The following is a 5,410-nucleotide window of genomic DNA, read 5'->3' as shown; positions in this document are numbered from 1 at the left end:
AGCAAGGTGGGACTAAACTTCCCATCACCTACCATCTCATACATGGGCTTCAAGATTAACCAAGGATTAATGTCTTATATGGGCCTAAGCCCATCCATAATCCATCACTAGGTCTATACATAGATGACAAGCACGAGTAGAACACAAAGAGTTGTGGGCAGTGATCGTCATACTGCTTACCACCAACGTCTTATTTTGATTCGGCGACATTGTGGGATGAAGCGGCCCAGACCAATCTTACATGTCCACGTACATGAGACCGGTTTCACCGACAGACATGCATCTAGTTTTGCATAAAGGTGGCTGGCGGGTATCTGTTTCTCCTGCTTTAGTTGAATCGAATTTGACTGCGGCTGGTCCTTGTTGAAAGTTAAAACAACAAACTTGATAAATCACCGTTGTGGTTTTGTGCCGTAGGTAAGAACGCTTCTTGCTAGAAGCTCGTAGCAGCCACGTAAAACTTGCCAAAGCAAAATAGAGGACGTCTAACTTGTTTTTGCAGGGAATGTTGTGATGTGATATACGTTATTGTATGAGATGATCGTGTCTTATAATTTATTGGCAACCGGCAGGAGCCTTATGGTTGTCTCTTTATTTTATGAAATGCAAACGTCATGTAATTGCTTTACTTTATCGCTATGAGTTAGCAATAGTCGTAGAAGCAATAGTTGGCGAGATGACCACGATGCAACAATGGAGATCAAGGTGTCGAGCCGGTGACGATGGAGATCATGACGATGCTTTGGAGATGGAGATCAAAAGCACAAGATGATGATGGCCATATCATGTCACATATTTTTGACTCCATGTGATGTTTATCCCTTATGTATCTTATTTTACTTAGTACGGCGGTAGCATTATAAGATGATCCCTTCACTAATTTTTAACGTAAAAGTGTTATTGCCGAGTATGCAACATTGCTACAGTTCGTCGTGTTGAGACACCACGTGATGATTGGGTGCGATAAACTCTACATTTGCATATAACGGGTGTAAGCCAAATTTACACACGTGGAATACTTGGGTTAAACTTGACGAGCCTAACATGTACAGACGTGGTCTCGGAATACTAGAGATCGCAAGATCGAACGTGAATCATATAGTAGATATTATCAATATAGAGATGTTTACCATTGATGACTGCCTCATCTCACATGATGATCAGACATGGGTTAATCCTTCTTTCTTTAGGTCATACGTACGGCCGGTCATATATACAACTCCTATTCGAGGTTGGGCGAAGCTCAACGTGGATGGGTCATTCTCACACAAGGATGGAAGCGCCGGTGCCGGCATGATCTTGCGTGGGCATGACGGCGCCATCATTTTCTCTGTGTGTCGTTCGCTTCGGTCATGCCTGGACCCATTGCACACTGAGTTGGCCGGGTGCATGGAGGGACTCGGCCTATCTTTGCAGTGGACGGAGTTGCCGATTATCCTGGAGTGTGACAGCATGCAGGCCGTGCAGATGATCAAGGCAAAAGGACCGGATCGTTCCCAGCATGTGATGGTGGTCTCAGAAGTAAAGAGTCTTATGGGTACAAGGGAGTGTTGTGTTACTCACATCTCTAGAAAGCAAAATAATGCCAGTCATGTGTTAGCAAACTTCAGTCGAATGAAGAACCGTACTGTGGTCTGACTCCGCTCTGGACCTGCTAATGTCCCTAGTCTGTGTAGGCATGAATTCGTGTGCTCTTGAGTAATACAATCCTTTTACCCCTGCGAAAAAAAATATACAACTCCTTTCCGAATCCTGGGCGGGCTCAGAGCCTCACCCTCCAACCTCCCTCCTTTTCCGGAAGGAGGGAGTAGCTACATACCCAGGCAAGGCAAGCAGCTAGCTAGCCAGGCCAGCTAGGGTTACACGCACGATCTAACAGACGCGCACATGCATATTCCATTTTACGTTCGATTGCTGCGCGCGTTCCATCTTCGGGTCGTAGTCGATAGTACGTAGGGCGGGTCATACATACAACTCCTATCCATATAAGCTAAGCCTAAGCTAGCTACGTACCCAGGCAAGGCAAGCAGGTAGTTAGCCAGGCCAGCCAGGGTTACACGCACGATCCATCCATCTCGTGCCCTAGCTACTGCGTACCTAGCTAGCTCTGCGATGGCCGACGGCAACCTCCTTCCTCTCGCCGGCTACGCCTTCGACCCAGCAGAACACCAGCTGATCACAGAGTACCTCGGCCCACGGATCGCCGCCGGAGCGGACGGCTTCTTCGCCAGCAGCCTCATCCACGAGGCCGACGCCTACTCCGCCGCCCCCGGCGACCTCGTCGAGATGTATCAACATGCGAAAGGAACGGACAAGGGCGATGGGAAAGGGGGCGTGTGGTACTTCTTCACCCCGGCCAGTCGTCACAAGACCAAATGCGGCCGCGGCCGCGGGAGGCGGAAGCGCGCCGTGGCCGCCGCCGGCGAGGATTACTGTTGGCACTCGGAGAAAGGCGGGATCCCCGTGCTAGACAACCAAGGTAAACTCGTAGGCTATAGACGAAACCTCAGTTACGTCAAGAAGTTGCCGGGGGAGAAAGAAAAGATCAGGATCGGCTGGTGCATGGCCGAGTACAGCCTCCACGCCGACGACAAGCAAGACGACCTGGTGCTCTGCAAGGTCTGCGTGTCTCGTCACAGGAGCGAGACCACATACGACGAGGTAATCAATGCTCCTGGTTCCAAGAAAAGGAAGGCCGCCGACGTCCAGCACCCGGATGCTCCACGTCCCCAAACCCCACGCCTCCAGGAACCGCCGATCGTCCAACAACCCGGGATGCTTCACGAGTATGGGCGCTGGTTCATGTCCGACGAAGGCGAGACGATGTTGCCGCCCGGAGCAGTGGACGACGGCAGCGTGGATCCAGGCGGGTTCTTCACCGACGACATGCTTCAAGATTTTCCCGAGCTCCACGACGCTGTGGTGGCGCATGGGTTCTTCCCCGGCAACCTCGACGGCAAAGTCCAAGAAGGCACTGGCGCTGCAGAGGATGAAGACGACGCCTTCCGGTGCACGTTGGATGAGCTGCTGCGCTTCTGCGACGACACGGCTGTGGCATGCCCTACCATGTGATGGCCGAAGAATGTACCATGGAAGACCGCGACATCTGCAGCCAGGAGATGTTTCAGGATATAGAAGCTAGTGTAGCTCAATGGTCTACTTGCTAGTCTAGCTTTGATGTATGTGGTGATTAAGAAGCAAGATGTTTCTAATTGTACTGTGATGAACAAGGCAGCAATTCATGTGCAGATTAATTGATTTTATTATTTTTTATGTTGATTTTCGATCTTCTTAAAGCTTGAAGAAATCTTTACTAGTAGTTAATAGAGCATGCATGGACGATGAGATCAGCCCTCTTTGATGCAAGCAATGGATTCGATGATGAAAAATAAAGCCTGGATGATCTATCATGTATGATGCACGCGTAGTGCTAGGCCTTTCCATTTCGCTAGTTAACTCAATGCACTCTCGATCGTGCATACATAAGCAAATGCTAATTTTCTACCATGTCGTTTTCACATGTCTCTCTGCATGTGCGTGGTCTCGAAAAGCATAAAGATTGCTTGTTTGGTTAATTGTCAGGATAGATGAGTCGATGCAATCAAAACATACTCACTGTGAGCATGTACAATCTAAGACAGCCTTATCATATACACCATCTTTTACAATAGGTAGAATTGTCTTACTTTATTACCAAGAGATCATCTTTTAGCGAAGACAAGGTATTCTTATTTATCTCTCCTCGAAACTCGACAATTATCCTAACTGACATTGCCAAGACCGCACCACTATGCCCGAACTTAGAGCATTTCCAACCGTTCGCCCCAGGACGCTGAAAAAAACCGCCTGGGGGTGAACTGGCGTTTGTTGGCGCGTTGGAGGCGATTGCGGTCCCAGTCGTCACCCCCAGGCCGCCCGCTAGAATCGCGTAAGCTCGGCGAATTTTCATGCAAATTTGTGCAAACTCGGCGACCTCGCACAAACTCGGCGATATTTCATACAAATTTGTACAAACATGCAAAGTACTCCTAAACTACGCCTAAACATGCAAACGCCGCGGCCGCCTCCCGCCTTCTACATGCCAAGGAGCTTGTAGAAACGGGTGTACTCGCCGCCGCCGCCGCCGTCGTCGTCGTCGTCGCGCGCCCCTCTGTAGCCACCGCCGTCCCTGCTGGAACCCTGGCCAGGGTCGCCGACCCGCGCGGGGTTGGACGAACCGGCCTCATCCTCTTCTTCACCGTCGAGGACGACGACGCCGCCCTCCTCGTGTCCGCGTGCGCGGCGGGCAGCCTGGCGTCGGGCCTGGAGCTTCGCGTATGCCCGGCGCTGGTGGAGCACCTGCTCACGGACGTAGTCGTCCCTCGCCAACTTGAGGGAGGCCTCGTCAGCGGCGGCCATCTCCGTGTGCTCCGGCTTCACGGGGATTAGCCCCGGCTTGGTCTTCGGCCGGACCAGGCGGAGAGAGCGCGGGGAGGGGTGGGCGCCCTCGTTGATGATGAGGGCACCACTGCGGTACGGCGACGTAACGGCGTCTCCTCCTCCGGCTCCGGCTTGATGAGACGGAGAGCCGGCGAGCCGGAGCCTGACGAGGAGGACGTCTGATACGTCTCCAACATATCTATAATTTTTGATTGCTCCATGCTACTTTATCTATTGTTTTAGGCAATATTGGGCTTTATTATTCACTTTTATATTATTTTTGGGACTAACCTATTAATCGGAGGCCCAGCCCAGATTTGCTTTTTTATGCCTATTTCAGTGTTTCGAGGAAAAGGAATATCAGACGGAGTCAAAACGGAACGAAATCAACTGGAGAAGTTATTTTTGGAAGGAAAGCCACCCGATGGACTTGGAGTGCACGTCAGGAGATACGGGAGGTGCTCATGAGGGTGGGGGGTGATGAGGTTATGTACCTAGGGTAGGGTCATGGACCTATCTAGGATACCCTACCTAAGGACATCCTTAGAAGAAGCTACCTTCCAGTCGACCAAGAGGGACTTCGCTCGACCAAGAGAGACTTCACTCGACGATGAAGATAGCCACTCGACCATGAAGCCAACCACTCGACGGCCAGGAGACCTAAAGTCACTCAACACACAACGGTCTGTCATTAAGTAATTTTAATAGTCTTCATAGCACTTTATGAGGGCGTTACCAGTAACCCCCTGTCTTAATGTACTTTAAACCCTGCATAACTGAGGGCCGGAGGGGTCTGGCGAACTCTATATAAGCCGCCCCCCTCCTCAGTGTAAAGGGTTCGCACCCCTGTAACACATATACACAGAAACCAGTCGACCGCCCCCGGGCTCCGAGACGTAGGGTTGTTACTTCCTCCGAGAAGGGCCTGAACTCGCTAAACACTCGTGTGTACAACTACTCCATAGCTAGGATCTTGCCTCTCCATACCTAC

General features: G+C 50.9%; 1 pseudogene; it reads left to right on the top strand.

Annotated features, from left to right (window-relative positions):
• Positions 1-1,389: 1,389 nt before the first annotated feature.
• On the top strand, positions 1,390-3,072 carry LOC119343107 (annotated as a pseudogene).
• The last annotated feature ends 2,338 nt before the right edge of the window (positions 3,073-5,410 follow it).

Source organism: Triticum dicoccoides, unplaced genomic scaffold (genome assembly GCF_002162155.2).
Source record: "Triticum dicoccoides isolate Atlit2015 ecotype Zavitan unplaced genomic scaffold, WEW_v2.0 scaffold11599, whole genome shotgun sequence".
NCBI lineage: Eukaryota > Viridiplantae > Streptophyta > Magnoliopsida > Poales > Poaceae > Triticum > Triticum dicoccoides.
Note: the sequence above shows the minus strand (reverse complement) of the source record. Positions and strands in the feature narration are given on the sequence as shown.